This window comes from Penaeus chinensis, chromosome 13, assembly GCF_019202785.1.
Source record: "Penaeus chinensis breed Huanghai No. 1 chromosome 13, ASM1920278v2, whole genome shotgun sequence".
Lineage (NCBI taxonomy): Eukaryota > Metazoa > Arthropoda > Malacostraca > Decapoda > Penaeidae > Penaeus > Penaeus chinensis.
Window position 1 is genome coordinate 75,811 of NC_061831.1, and position 17,147 is coordinate 92,957.

Genomic DNA, 17,147 nt, shown 5'->3' on the forward strand with positions numbered 1-17,147 from the left:
GTTGAATCGACCCCGGATTCGTATCTTGTCGTATTGAAATTAGCCTTGAAAAACAGAATCCGATGAACGTGAAATGCTCATAGTAGATGATGAAGATCTGGGCCCTTGATGTGATTACTGAATACATCAACCGCATTGATTAAACCCGGAGCTGGTAAGTAAACCCGTAAAAGTGCGGTAGAGGCATTGACCGTCTTAAATCAACAAGCCATCGATCTGTTATTTCTGGATATCCAAATGCCCGGACTAACAGGGCTACAGTTAATACGTAATTTATCATCGCGACCTGAAGTCATTTTCACCACGGGGCCCATTCGAATATGCACTGGAAGGGTTTTGAACTGGAGGCACTGGACTACCTCATCAAGCCCATTCCTTTCGACCGCTTATAAAAGCCATTAACCGGGATTTCAAGCTAAATCATCAGCCACTGCAGATACAAGAGCAAAGCACAACGGATACTTTTAAAGACAGTTTTTATCTTTGTGAAATCAGATAAAGTGATGGTTAAAGTGGTATTAAGTGACATCACTCACATTGAAAGCTGCGCAAATATGTATCCATCTATTTAAAAGAAGGCCAGGAGATCAAAACCTTAAACACCATCAGTAATATTGAAGAAAAATTGCCGGAACCCATTTCCTGCGCATTCCCACCGTTCTTACATCATTGCCATTGATAAATCGATAGTTTTTACTTCCGGAAGTGTTAAGATTACCGGTCAATACTCCTATTGGGAGGAATTACAAAGAGCAGGTAAAACAAGTGCTGGAACAACGGAGTATTGAGTGAAATAAACTCTCGCAGAGCCGCTAAGGCAGCAGAGATTAGGTTATGTATCTTAGCGCCTATATAACAAATTTAAAATTTGGGTTTTCACCACTCAAAGGATTTTCAATCACCAAGAGGGTTTTATCTAAAACCCCTTTTTGGTGAGTGTAAGCCCCGAAAGTGGTAAAAAAACAAAAATTATCTTCCTTTTTTTAGCACTTTAGGGCTTAAAGAGGCGGCGTAAATCCCTTTAAATTCAATCACAACCGAGCTGCACTTCATATTCCAGATTAACCCTTCGGGAAATTCATATCCACGTCAACGACTCCATTTTCGCCGAGCTCTGTACGCGCAACAGGTATTCGCCTCCATCCGGGCCGGGAATAACCGCGATTAAAACCCTTGTAAAATAAACCCGCTTTGCCTTTTTGGGGGCCCCAATGGCTTCCATAAAATTAATTGGCTTTTTCTTAGCGCTTTCAGGGCTTGATTTTCACTGCGGCATACTCATCCTTTTTAGATTGATCCACTTATTCACGTTAATGTTGGAGACCCCGATTTTCTCCAATTAAAAAAAATTTTGCCCAATCGTTTTACCATCTGCGCCAATACTTCATACTCTTTTTGAAGCCCGGGATATCCTTTTTTTGATCCAGTGGGCTTGGAAATTACTGGCAAAATCATAAACCGACACATCTTTCTTCAAATCCAATCCTATCTTTTCCAAAGTACTGGGGCATTTTGCTTTTCCAAGATTCCAGTGATTCTTTGGCTTTATTATCTTTCTCTTTGGGATGATTACCTTCAGATAGATTTGATGGGGAAACAATTTCTAACTCCGCCACCGGAGACTTCCACAAGGGTTGATCAATGAAATTTTACTCCCTACCTGAGCTGTTGAGAAGGTGTTATAAAACCCATAAAAGTGCGACTACTAATACTTTTTCATATTTCTTCATTAGATGTTAACTATTAATATCAAGAAAACAAGACGTTTTTCAATACATCGAAAAACCTTACTTCAAGTCCTCCCAATTGTTTGATACATTCTACAAACCATCAAACGTTTTATAGTTTTTAGTGCCTACGATGACCCGACGATAGATGCAAAAACGCGTCAAAGGTTGCTTTTTTATCCACGTTTTTTGAACCAATCCTGTCCTGAATATTTATTTAGGGGGCTATTTGGGTTAAGACCAACAAACTCCACAATAATGCTTCCCCCGCATGAAAATCGCCTCACCAATGTGTAACTTTTCTCCTGATTGTGCAGAATGGTCAATTCCGCCAAGTTTCAATCTTCAACTCATCTACTGAGAACACCAGTCTTCATCAGGCCCCCTTTGTATTGCAATTTCTCTTGGTAAATCCCCTCCAAAAAAAAAAATGGCCACCCGGTTTTATAAAGCCCTTTTAGCAGATTTTGATAAGCCTGTTGCTGAACAGCAGGTAAATGCAGGGAAAACCCCAGGCAATCACAAACGTAACCGTCGGCTTCAGGTTGGTAGTCTTTTAATGGGCTTAACTGATAATCCAGGGCCACATGGCTCTTCCCCTGCCAGGGCCATTGCTTTTTTCTGAGCCTCCTCACTGAAATCCATAGCTGTGACCTGCAAACCTGCAGCAGCCGCAATAAATGCATTCCGCCCTTCCCCCTTTACCAGCAGTAATAACCGCCCTGGCTTTCCCAAACCCCTAAGGAAGGCCTTGAAATGAGCATTAGGCGCACTGCCGTAAACAAATTTCTCGTCTCCCTGGTAGCGTTGTTTCACATCTCTTTCATCTAAGTCAATATTGATATGATACTATCAAAGTTACTGAATGATTATGAAAAATAAAAGTGTCCTTTCCTTAGAAACCATTTTAAAACTCATTTCCCCCCATCATTTAATCAAATAAAAGAAATGACGATGGCCGATTTGATATATCTTTGATGTATGAATATGATAGAGGTCATAAAGCAGAAATTCCGGGTTATAGAACCCCCTTGCAGCTGAAATTGGAGCGGTATTGCACTTCAAAAACCATTGATGTCGGCCACAACTTTATTGAGATTGGTGATGATGGTTATATATGCCCTCTATTAAGTTGTAGCATTAAGGTGGTGCGCGAAGATATGAGGGCAATGAACTGCTTCTGTATTACCTCAATGGTGAGACACCTGTGCTTCTACCCTATCGTGTTGTATGGCTAAAGCCAGAAGTGAGGTGCGGGCCACGGTCATTGAAAAGGTCACGTCTAATATGGTACCCATCCCGTTGTATGGAAGAGTGGATGGCGAAATATTCCATTGGCGAAATTTCATCATGCAATCCTATCGCATACGCTTTGAGGATTGCTACATACCATCGATTAGCATTGCCTTTAAAAAGATGGATGAACGCCTGGAGCAATATCTGTTCAGCATCAGAAGAAAGAAGAGTCAAATTTTGCTGGGTACCCACCAGAGAAATTGCCGATGATTACACCCTCCCGCGAGGTGATATCCAGACTATTAAAGCAAATGGAGAACTGGGGTAAAATCAAATTATCACGAAATAAAATTGAAATCATCCACCTTAGTGACAATAGGCACAAACAGCTTTTTTAGGGATAGTAGTTTTGCCCCCAGAATAATCAAGCAATAAAAACTACTAAGACGAGAATACTATTGGATTTTAAAAATGCTGTTGTCATTGATGTCAGAACGGCTGAAGAGTTCGAATGGGAAATGTACCCGGATCAATCAACATTCCACTAACACAATTCCCAATCGCTTAACGGAATTAAAAAGTTTACAAGCTCCATTAATTGTTTGTTGTGAATCAGGTGGTCGCAGTTATGCTGCTTGCGGCTATTTACACAGAATGGCATTTCCAATTTGGTGGATTGGTGGCCCAATGGGTATCAGTCAATGCACAATTAAACAACAACTAATCAGTCACACTCTATCACAGATTAACTAAAGGGATTATTTGATCTACTTTGGAAAGAAGAAACAACAGTGTTAGAAGCGTTAGCACAAGGCGCACGAATTATTGACGTACGTTCACCTGAGGAATTTAAATATGGCAATGTGGCGGGATCCATCAACATGCCGGTTGAGACGCTTGAATGACACGGCCATTAAAAAATTAAAGAAGCTGAACGCACCACTGGTGGTCTGTTGTTGCATCAGGAATGCGTAGCGCATCGGCCAAAGGCATATTATTACAGAATGGCATCACTGAAGTCCATAATGCCGGCGGTTGGCACAAGCTGGATCGTTGGATCAATAACTAATCGTCGAGGGTGCCTGGTAATTAGTGCACCGTGCTTCGTTCCCCCTCAGTGGAATGAATATCCATTGCCCTTCAAATCGAAACATAACTAGAATGAAACGAATTATAATCATCGGCGGATTATCCGCCGGCCATCTGCTGCGGCCAAAGCGCGCCGTGAAAATGAAGATGCAGAGATACTGCTATTCGAAAAAACAAGTCACATCAGTTATGCTACTTGTGGTATTCCATACGCCTTATCGGGTGTGATTAATCATCGTGATAAACAGATCGTGGTAGAGTCAGAACTGCTGCGCACGGACGCTTTAATGTTGAGATGCACCTGAAGAAGAAGTGTTTGAGATTCTGCGGAGGATCACAAAATAGTCCACGTCAAAAGGTGAATATACTTATGAACAAACTGGTGTATGCAGCGGGGGCCCATACTTTGTTCCACCGGTCAGGAATATCAACGTGGCCAACAACTGGTCCCCTGCCCGTAGCTGGGATACGACAAATCATGAAAGAAGTGATTCCTTCATCAGCGAAACATATTACTGTGATGGGTAGCTGGTTTGATTGGTTTGTAAGTAGCTGAAACCTGCGCGAGTTAGGTAAAGAAGTCACCCTGATTGAAGGTGGCGCCAGGTAAAAATTTCCTATGTGGGAAGCAAATTCAGCATTTTGCCCGTCAGACGATGCAACAACATGGTATCGAGGTGATCACCAATACCTTTGTCAAAGAGTTTAAGCTGGAGGGCCATACGATATACTGAAGTGATGATTCAGACACCGAGTCCGTGAAGACCGATTATGTGTTGATGAGTGTCGGCATTCGACCCAATACCAGCTGCTCACTAACAAAGGGCGGACCACATTGAAAATGGGGCGCTCAAGGTCAATGAACGCATGAGACATCATTAACCGATATCTATGCAGCCGGCGATTGTGCCAGCATCAAAAATATTCAAACCAACGATTACGAATACCTGCCCTTAGGCACACACTCCAATAAGGGAGGACGTACAGCAGGCCAAAATGCGGCAGGAGGATCGGATACCTTTGCCGGCGGATATAAAACTGCCATGTAAAAAGTGTTGAGAAAACACTGGCGCGTACGGGAATGAATCCGGCCTTCATGAACCAGAAAGGCATCGCCTTTAAGACGAACCTCATTCTGGCCGGTGCCACACCAGGGTATTACCCGATCAGAAAGAGATGATTATTGAAACCTACTATGCACCGCAAGACGGCACCATCCTGGGCTGTGAGATATTTGGTGAGCACGGGTAGACAAACGCATTGATGTAATGAGTACGGCTATTTATGCCCAACTAAAGATATCCGATTTACCCAAGTTTAGTATCTGGCTATGCGCCGCCTTCTCACCGGCCAAAGACCCGGTGGTGGTATCCGGGTATGTCGCGTCCAATGCCCTGCATGCCAACTACAGTGAGGTCAGTGTGGAAGAATTGAAGGAGATCATTGCCCAAAAAGAGACCGCTGAATACCAGGTACTGGATGTACGGACACCGGAGAGATTTCAGCATTGGGTAAGATTGAGGAGCCATTGAAATACGTGGATACTTTGCGTAATAACCTGGAACTACTGGATAAAAACAGGACAACCTATGTGTATTGCGCCAAAGGATTACGTGGCTACCTGGCATTCCTGATCCTGCAACAAAATGCTTTGAGCAATTACACAACTTATTCGGGTGGCTATACCATTTGGAGTATGGTGAATTAGAAATATTCCTTACTACATAAGAAATCAAACAAAAAGGTTGCTCCACAAGCAACCTCTTTTTTGGTAATACCGAATACTAATCAAAATGCGCCTTAAGTGCGATGTACTTCTTAAGTCTCTTTGATTAGGTGTCGGCATATACCAGCCCAATTTGAAATTCAAATGGTATAAAACCAGCAGTTTGATTTAATTATTTTATTCTAAGAGCCATCATGTCCCAAATAAAAATACTTTTCATTTAAGCACTCAAGCCATGCGGGCTTTTACTATGAGTGTTCCATTAACAGGTTACTCCTCCGCCTACATGGACCTGGCAATACCGCCATTGCCATTTTCAAAAATATCCGATACTTTTCTTCGCTCTCTCGCAGTTGCATTTCATACAGAATTGTTTCCGACACATCTTTTGATGTTAATGACAAAACCATTGATCCCATTCTGGTCCAACAGATTGGTCATCGTCAGATTGCCATGGGCAATGATACCAGGGGTAATATCAATCGGATATTCTCCAAATGACGGAATGCCCCTGCTCGAGTATGAGTGCATTGGTAGCTATCAGAATCCTTTCCATATCATCGGGATGTACGAAATGAATAGCCGATTTTCCAATAACATCCTCCGGCTCCAATCCATATTGGATGATGGAAGGACTCACGTAAGTATATTCTCCGGCCTCACTACGAATAACAATGATATCATCGGTTTTTTTCAATGAGTGCCCGAAACCGCGACTCCATTTTCAATGAGTTGTTCGTGCGCATCCAGACTGTCAAAGGCGGGCTATTTGTGGGGAGATATGTGTAAAAATGTTCGGTCGTCCCTGGCGTCATGGTGGGTGCGTCGTAATTCACCCCCCAATAGTATTTTTTTCCCGATTTAAGCTTGGTGGTGAACAGCAGTTGATCAATAGAAAAGGGGTATAATCGAGCACTGACAGATGGACGATGGGCGTCATCTGTCAATTGTATCACCTGCCTATGGAGGCTGGCTGCGTCCCCGGTAAAAGGCCAATTTTGCTCTTGATTATTGTAGGGTAGCTGAGTGTGCACACAGCTATCGCCCTTCTTATGGCTATAGTAAAGAGCCTCCGCACATTCATCTCTGGTGACCATTAACCAAACGGATGCAGACACCGGTATGCTTCAGCAGAATCTGGCATAAGTTTTTCTTAAGCGCCTTTGTAGTCAATGCATTTTGAATTTCCTGCTGTACAGATACTCTGTTTGGTAAGCAGGTCGATTTGCCGGCGCTGTTTCGCTCACATTTTTTTTTGAAGCGATAAATCCTGAATAATGGTTGAGATAATTCCCGACTGCTATCAATTTTACTGGATGATACCAGCACAGGAAATTCTTTCCCGCTACGGGTCAGGAAGTGTTTTTCGACACGCGGTGACCTTTATTGTTAATAACCTTTGTGAGGACCCGCTGAGTGATCTCGTGGTCGCGAGGTGGCGTAATTTCGAAAAGTTGTTTTACCAATAAGCTCTTGCTTGTCCTCATAACCAAACATGCGCAGACAGGCTTCATTACAGTCCAGTATGGTACCTTTTTCGTTTTAAAAACAGAATCGCATCATACGAAAGCTGAAATAACTTCTTAAGCTTCGATTCCGATTCCCGTATATGCTTTAGCTGATACTCAAAACTCGTCGCAAGAAGCCTGCACACTGTCCTTGGCAACACTCGCCTGGTACAAAGCCTGCGCCAGCTCATCATTCTTTTGCTGTAGTTTTCGGTTGTTCGCTTCTAACTCCAGAATTCTCTTATTCGTCCCTTCCAATCTGTCTCCCTCCTAATAACACTAATACCCTGCCTGGTGATACGGAATCCTCGCCAAGCTTCATTTTTATATGATAGGATAAGTTGATCCGCTCATTATCAAAGCAAGTTATAGTGATTTTTTTCAGAAAAGTTTCAAAAGAGGTAGAATTATCATTCCTTTTGTTAGTATGCCCAAGCTTGAAGACTCTAAGGTTTATATGATTTTATTCATCCTCCATGCACACAAGCAGCTGCCGCAACATTTATTATCTTGCAGCTGAAATCATAAAAATCTATTCATAAAATGATGAAATCACTACTTTACGCGACTGTATCGTGCTCGTTTTAGGTTGTCAACAAGAAAAGCTCCTTGCTCCAATCCATTTCTGACTGAACTGAATGCTCCCGTTGATTACGCCAATGTATCGGCCGAGGACATAAAAGAATATGCCCATATCACGCTGGAAGAAGCTTCGGCATCCATTGAAGCCATCCGGCAAACACAAGCGCCGACCTTCAATACTGTGTTTGGGGCCATGGATGATATCATTAATAAGATGAATATCGCTTCCAACAACTGTTTCATGCTGTATTGGGTATCACCTGATTCCCTGTCGAGGGTTAATGGATTGGCGAGTTATCAACAATTAGATTCCTTATCCACCACCATTTATTCCGACAAAGCGATCTTCAACCAGATGGTACGGGTGAAAGAATCGGATGAATACAAACAATTACAAGAAAACAGAAGACGATTGGTAGATGACTTGATCCTGAGCTTTGAACAATCGGGGGTGAACCTGGAAGCAGATAAAAGGGAACAATACCTGGCACTTACCAAGGAGATCAGCCAGCATACGTCTGATTACTCCAATAACATGAACAGTGCTGCCGAGGTGTTGGTGCTGGATGAAGCCGGTGCCGAAGATCTGCCTGAGAACTTTAAGAACACCTACGGGTGGCTGAAAACCGTTACGAAATACCCGTGATGAATGCGACCAACGGGCCGGTGATGAGTAATGCCGCAGCAGAAGCCACACGTAAAGCGTACTATTTGAAGTTTACCAACCGGGCGGCCGATAAAAACCTTGCCATACTAGAGCAGTTGGTGCAAAAGCGGCATGCCTTAGCCAATATCATGGGCTATGATACCTATGCCACTTATAACCTGTATCCCAAGATGGCGAAGGATCCCGAAACAGTGTGGTCCTTTATCAATGATTTAGCTGATCGGGCCAAAGAAAAGCCCAAACTGACATCGAAGCATTAAGGGCTTTAAAGAAAAAAAGATGGGTCGAATCAGCCATTAATGGTGTGGGACATCTCCTACTATACCAACCAGATATTAAAAAAACACATACCAGGTGGATCATGAAGCACTCAGAGCCTATCTGCCCATTGATCAGTGTTTGAAAGGAGTACTTGACATCTATTCGGAATTATTCGACCTGGAATCAAAAAGGTAGTCAGTGCATCGTATGGCACGAAGAGGTGGCTATGTATGAAGTATTCGAAGGTGAGCAGTTAGTCGGTCGTTTTTACTTAGACCTCTTTCCAGGCCCAATAAGAATCCTGGTTTTATGGGGTGGGCCTGAAATCCGGCCAAATGACAGAAGCAGGACTGGAAGTGCCCCACCAACATGTTGCTGGGTAATTTTAACCAGACCACCGAAGCCTGCCATCGCTCCTTAGTTTCAAAGAAACTTAATACCTTGTTTCACGAGTTTGGCCACATCATTGACGGATTATCCTACCAGGGAGAGTTTGCCTTGCAAGCCAGTTCGAAGACCGACTTCATCGAATCATGTCGCAGATCTTTGAGAACTGGACCATGAATTATGAAATGCTCAGCTCCTTTGCCAAACATTATGAAACAGTGAGGTGCTACCCAAAAGATATTCGACAACATGGTAAAAGCCAAAATGTATCCTCTGGTTATTATGCCTGTCATCGTTGCGTAACTGTTTTACGACATGAACCTGTACAATAAATACAATCCAAGGAAGCACTGGACTCGGATGGTTTGTGGAAGAAGATTGATAAAGAGCTGGGTGTGATGTCATCTATGTGGATGGTACCCATCCGCAAGCCAGCTGGATTCACATCAATACCATCCGGTGTATTACTACGGTTACCTGTGGTCGAAGTATATGCACAAGACATGTATACCGAGTTCGAGAAAAACGGACTGACCGATGCGGCTACCGGAAAACGTTTCGTGAATTGATCCTGTCGACTGGCCAACAAAGCGATATCATGGAAGCGGTGAAGAATTCCTGGGCCGTCCATCCAACATGAAGCCTACATCAAAGTCTGGGATTAAACTAATCCATCAATACTAATGATTCGTTAGGGGGTGAAGATCCCCTATCGAATCATTGAAAAATCTCCCAATCTAAGAGGTCAAGTTAATAGTCAGCGACCAATCTTAACCTAAGCTTTAGATAAGACGCTTAACTGCTGTCAAGCCTCCATTTTTATTATAAAGTGTATCTGTATTTGTGACTGCCTTTAATTGGCTTTTATATTGATCGCTAAGACATAACCACAGGCCTTAAACCCATTCGCTGGAAAAGTGAGTTGGTAACCTGATAGTACTTGTATTCCTCTCAATAAGATAATAAAAAAGAAAACAAAAAACCAGTTTAAATCGATGAAAAGTCTTTAATATAAGAAATTTATAATTCGTTTTAAATTAGACTGAAAGTCTTTACTTTTCTTCCTTATTGAGGTAATTTTGTAAGTGCAATTGCGTGGTAGGAAGAGTGGATTACTGTTAAACATCTTATTGTCTAATCTTAAAACATTTTATCATGCCTATTAGTTAAATGCGATTGAGTTGGGACAGCCAGGAGTAGTCGGTGGCGGTCAAAAAAAGTACTATGCCAAGGCCAATACAGATGGCGAAGTGACATTGGAAGGATTATCAAAGACCATCGCACGTATGAGTACGGTTTCGGTACTGATGTGCTGGCTGTATTTACATGCTCTGGTGGAGGTGATGACCGATGGTTTGGCCGACAGCAAGAACATGCGGCTGGGTGATCTGGGCAGCTTACGGGTGAGCATTAGCAGTGAGCCCGGGACAATAAAGAGGACATCAATGGCTCGGTAATCCGCGCTCAAAAGTCATTTTCACACCCGGTAAGAAGATTTCGTAAAATGCTGAAAACACTGGAATTTGTGAAGAACAACTAGCTGAACAACCGATATTTCATTCATTTTCCCACAAAAAAAAGAAAATCCAACAAGCGTTGGATTTTTTTTTATGCTTATCGCTTTAAAACCAATGCTGGTTGTTTTAGAAAAACACCAGCATCGGTTTTTTTTGCATCAAAGCGGTGCATTTTAATCAGATTATGTTTTACTATACCCACTGGTGGCCATCACTTACCAACCATATTGTACAACAAGGTGAGGCACCAAAAGTGACATCTGATATTATTTGTAAAGTAGAAGGGGAATGTGTAGTTTTAAACCCACTTTTGGAAAGGGGCTGGGGTCATTTACAATTGTTATTGTGACTGAGGTGACGAAGTTGTGACATGTCACAAAAAAATAGATTATATCTTAAAAACGGACTCGGGCTATATAAGGGATAGACGGAATGTTCCGTCTATCGACTAGTTGTGTGCAACCAAAACCAAAACGTAGCAAATAAAGTAGTATGGGAATGACAATGACATTATTTCAAGTTAAACAAGAAAGACTTGAAAGTACAATCAAGAATAACGAAACATTATTTGAGAGATTGTTACCTGATGAAGAATGTGAATCATTAAATATTGAACAAATCTGGGATGCAATTAAGTTCATATTAAACCGAATTAAAAACAGACTCCATAATGTCAAAAGCTATTTCTAGCGGCCAATCTATTGGGAATTCGATCAATATGAGTTTATGAGGTGAATTACTTAAACTGAAGAGCAAGTTCAAAAGTGCATTCTTGACCTATCAGAAATTAACAATTCTCAATTAAAGAAACTTTGACATTGAGACAATGAATAAGCAAGAAGTTTACATGGGACTTTTGACGAAACAGCATTTGATTATATTCGAGAATTTTCTGAAAATACAAGGTTTCTATGTTAATGCCGCTGAGAATAAAAATGCTGTAATAACATACATTTCATGAAATAAATGGCAGCACCACAATAAATAGGCCCTTCATACGGTGCGCAGCACCCAGTTATGGAGGCTGGGTTTGGACAAACCCGCGGGCAAAATGTGCTATGGTTTTACAAAGGATATTTCTCTTTTGATTTTATAAAAAGTTTATTGAAAAGGTTGCCATTAGTGAGGTTAAGGGTTGGTTAATTTAGCGTTTCGATTCATTTTTTAGTTGTTACTACCTTTTTATAGTTGCTTTTCGGCGGATTAGGCCATACGATTACAGCCCGCGTATGCAGGATAAATTGAGGGTGTAAAGATTAATAATTCATCCATTTGGCCATAGCTGTTTTTATAAAGCCGGGGTGATCTGATACGTGGCAGGCAATGTCTAAACCGGAATGAGCCTGCCTTTTTTTACAGATCGGGCATCTGTATACATCTATACCCAAAATGCGTTTAAAAACGCTTCTATGGTGGTTTCAACGGATTTCACCACCATCTTATGGGGTCTTTAAGGTTAGTGCTTCTAAAACGGGTACTATAATACCGTAGTGTCGTATTTTGACAAATCCGCCGGTAGGATGTGTTGACAAAAACCGTGCAAAAAATCATACCGAAAGTCTGGTTGTTTTATTTGTTTATGATCGCGGTAATCTTTACGCATGAAGCGTACATCGCGATCATCCACATCCACGATACGCTGGTTGCAGATGGCCACCCGGTGGTTATGCCCCAGGTATTTAACCACTTTTTCAGGTTTGCCCAGTGATGGTTTACAATTAACATTCCATGGCTTGCTCCAGGCGCTTGCAATAATCGGTTGGTAGCGGTGCAGGAGTGCTGTTTGGCAAGATGCTTTTAATACTTGCAATGAACTTCTTTCTGAAGTTCAGGCTCAGCTGCCTTACCGGTACAGGAACTTCCCCCTTTACCGATCTTTTCAGACGTCCCCGCAGGGAGTAGCCCAGGGCCGGTACTATATACAATGCAGGTGCGGTGAAAAGTGAGGCTTTGTCCCCAGGTATGCAACAGGCAAACGGCACCAGTCTGAACACCAAAATGCTGTATCCGAATGTCAGTAAAACATTCCACAAACCGAGGCAAATAAAGATCGTAAAACCATCGGCTGTCCAAGCTGGCAAATGGCATGAGTTCATGGGCAGTGTGAAAACGATGTGGTAATGCTTCACGGATAGGCATTATTGAATGCGGTCCTCTACCCAGAATGCCTGCTTGGCACCTTGACATTGGGCAGTGACGATTACGACAACTGTTGTAGGTAATGTGCTCACGGTGGCAGTGGTCACAAAACCCGGGACTTATGGCCGCCCAGGGCAGCTGTTCGGCATGCCGACAATGCCCCAGAACAGTATGTTGATACGAATTGGGTGGTATTGATCGATGAAGCACCTCCAAAGCGTTCAATAATGTCGCTATTTCGTGTTTGGGCGGCTCATAAGGCTGTTTGTAAAGTGTATCCAGCGGACTGTGTGCCGACATCACAGATAATTGGGCGACGTGCAGGTAGATGATGGTCGTGGTGATTTGGGCATGGCCCAGCAACTTTGACGGTCACAATATTAACGCTTGTTCGAGCAAATGAGTCGCATAACTATGCGGAGGGAATGAAATGCAGCGAAACCTGTTTTTGGGATGGAGGCCTTTTTTAGTGCTTCACAGCATCACCCAACCCAGCCCTTTTTTTTCGCTATACTGCTGGTCCGGTTTTTGCCATTGAACAGGTAAAATGTGCGGCTGTTCAGCAGCCAGGTACTTTTTTAATCCGCGTCCATGACCGGGGAAAGTGGTACGATGCATCCTTTTATATTTTACTTTGCCGGATATGGATGGTTTTGCGTTCAAAATCGACATCTAAAATTTTCAGGTTGATCACTTCCCTTCCTCGCAGACCGGCCGAATAGAAAAGGGGTCAGTATAATGCGGTGCTTTAAAAATGTTGGGGAAGAAAACAATTCCCGCATTCCGAATAGTTGAGAATGACCGGGAGCCGGGTATCATTCTTTAATGATGGAAAGGTTAATGGCCCGATATTATCACCGGGAGGCGAAAATAATAGCGAAGCCCGTAGATCATTGTGTTTAAAACTGCTGCGTGGGGGTGATTTTTTTCAACAGCTAATGCCGTGGAGATTCGGTGAGCTGGTCTTTCGCGGATCTGATCGGCAAACATTTTAAGTGGAGACTGATTAAACAATTTGGCGGATGTAGTTATTGAAGGTACTTTGACCCCTGTCCGCGCAGGATCACTTGCTTTTTCCCAGAGCTTGTAAACTTTGTCGAAGCCTTTGATCGTTAAAAGGGCTTTTCAAGAATTGTCGGAAAAGTTTTTTTTTTTCATAAATCGTTAATTTAAGATGAAACACAAAGTATCAAGTTACTGAATTATGTTTACTTTTTGGGTAGATGGCACCCCCGGGGAAAGCGGATTTATTTCACAAACCGAAATTTAAAGAACCCTTTGCTTAGCTAGGTTTTGGAGTTTAGCCCCCGCGCGAGCAAAGGCGAAATTAAAAAGCAAATAAAACCACACGCAGGCGGCACATTTCATGCGCAAGACGTTGGCTGCCAGTTATGCCTTGCAACAAAGCTTAATAATTAATTTAAGTACCAAAATTATAGACACGGGATATGCATGCTATATAAATATTTGTTTAAATAAAATTTGGATATCATTTTTAATTCGAACAAAATGATGTATATATCTATCATTTAATGATGAAGATGGGTACCCATTTTAATAAGCACAAAGGTGAGATATTTGCTGATAAAATGGCAGATCTGATTAATAAATGGGTAAATGAACGTTGCGAACTAAAAGAAAAGGTTGGGTTCATTGCAAAAAATGGGGGTTTGGGCATAAATTTTTTAGAAAAAAAGGAAAAGCTGAGAAACCCGGGCAATTGAGAAAGAACAACTTAAAGAGCAAATAGAATAGCCCAAATTATATCTAGTACAAAATTAATAATGGTTTTTAAAAACAAAATGGTTACCTCATACGATTTCAATAATATCAGTATTATATCTATCTTTTTTGGAATTATTGCAATCAAAGTAATATAAAGCTGAAAAGACAGAAATACAGCAACAAGAAATCGAGATCGGCTGTTTCAATTTTAAAAAATCAAGAGTCTGCTAAAGCTTTCGGAAAATCACAGATGTGCTAACGATACAATAAAATTGATAGTTTTACTGGACGGTTAAGATAATAAATAGATAAAAACGGCAGCCAATAAATAGGCCTTCATACGGTGCGCACACCCAGTTATGGAGGCGGGTTGGACTAAACCCCGCGGGTCAAATGCGCTATGGTTTTTACAAAGGATTTTCTCTTTTGATTTATAAAAAGTTTATTGAAAAGGTGCCATTAGTGAGGTAAGGTTGGTTTAATTAGCGTTTCGATTCCATTTTTTAAGTGTTACACCTCTTTTATAGTTGCTTTTCGGCGGATTAGCCAAACGATTTACAGCCCGCGTATGCAGATAAATTGTGAGGGTTAAAGATTAAGATTCATCATTTGGCATAGCTGTTTTTATAAAGCCGGTGATCTGATACGTGGCCAGGATGTCTACCGGAATAGAGCCTGCCTTTTTTACAGATCGGCATCTGTATACATCTATACCCAAAATGCGTTTAATTACGCTCTATGTGGTTTCAACGGATTTCACACACCATCTTATTGGGTCTTTAAGGTAGTGCTTCTAAAACGGGTACTATAATACCGTAGTGTCGTATTTGACAAATCCCGGCCGGTAGGATTGTTGACAAAAACCGGTGCAAAAAATCAATACCGGAAAGTCTGGTTGTTTTATTTTTTTTATGATCGCGGTAATCTTTACGCATGAAGCTACATCGCGATCATCCACAGTCCACGATACGCTGTTGGCAGATGGCCACCCCGGTGGGTGTATTGCCCCAGGTATTTAACCACTTTTTCGTTTGCCCAGTGATGGTTTACAATTAACATTCCACTGCTTGCTCCAAGCGCTGTCAATAATCGTTGTACGTGCAGAGGTGCTGTTTGGCAAGAGCTTTTTAATTACTTGCCATGATACTTCTTTCTGAAGTTCAGGCTCAGCTGCCTTACCGGGTACAGGAACTTCCCCCCTTTACCGATCTTTTTCCAGACGTCCCCGCAGGGAGTAGCCCGGGCCGGTACTATACAATGCAGGTGCGGATGAAAAGTGAGGCTTTGTCCCCAGGTATGCAACAGGCCAAACGGCACCAGTCTGAACACCAAAATGGCTGTATCCGAATGTCAGTAAAACATTCCACACCGAGGCAAATAAAATGATCGAAAACCATCGGCTGTCCAGCTGGCAAATGGCATTGAGTTCATAGGGGCAGTGTAAAACGATGTGTAATGCTTCACGGGATAGGCATTATTGATGCGTCCTCTACCCAGAATGCCTGCTTGGCACCTGACATTTGGGCAGTGACGATTACGACAACTGTTGTAGGTAATGTGCTCACGGTGGCAGTGGTCCACACCGTACTTATGGCCGCCCAGGCAGCTGTTCGGCATGCCGACAATGCCCCCAGTAACACGTAGTTGATACGAATTGGGTGGTATTGATCGATGAAGGCACCTCAAAGCGTTCAATAATGTCTGCTATTTCGTGTTTGGGCGGCTCATAAGGCCTGTTGTAAAGTGTAATCCAGCGGACTGTGTGCCGACATCACAGATAATTGGGCGACACGTGCAGTAGATGATGTGTCGGTGATTTGGGCATGGCCCAGCAACTTTGAACGTCACAATATTAACGCCTTGTTCGAGCAAATGAGTCGCATAACTATGCCGGAGGGAATGCAGCGAAACCTGTTTTTGGAATGGAGGCCTTTTTTAGTGCTTCACGCATCACCAACCCAGAACCTTTTCGCTTTAAAATGCTGTCCCGTTTTTTGCCATTGAACAGGTAACAAAGTGCGGCTGTTCAGCAGCCAGGTACTTTTTTAATCCGCTGCCATGACCTGGGAAATGGTACGATGCGATCCTTTTTATTTTTACTTTGCCGATATGGATGGTTTGCGTTCAAAATCGACATCTGAAATTTTCAGGTTTAATCACTTCCCTTCCTCGCAGACCCGGCCGAATAGATAAGGGTCATAAAATGCGGTGCTTTAAAAGTGTTGGGGCAGCAAACAATTCCCGCAGTTCCGAATAGTTGAGAATGACCGGGACCCGGGGTATCATTCTTAATGAGGGCAGGTTAATGGCCCGATGATTATCACCGGTGAGGCAAAAAAATAGCGAAGCCGTAGATCATAAGTTTTAAAAACTGCGGCGTGAGGTGATTTTTTTTCACACTAATGCCGGGGAGAAAATTCGGTGACTGGTCATCGCTGATCTATCTGGCAAACAGTAAATGGAGACTGATTAAAGCAATTTGGGGGAGAGTATTTTGAAGGTACTTGACTCTGCCCGCGCAGGATCACTTGCGTTGCAGGAGCTTGTAAATTTTGGGTCGACTTTGATCGTTAAAAGGGTTTT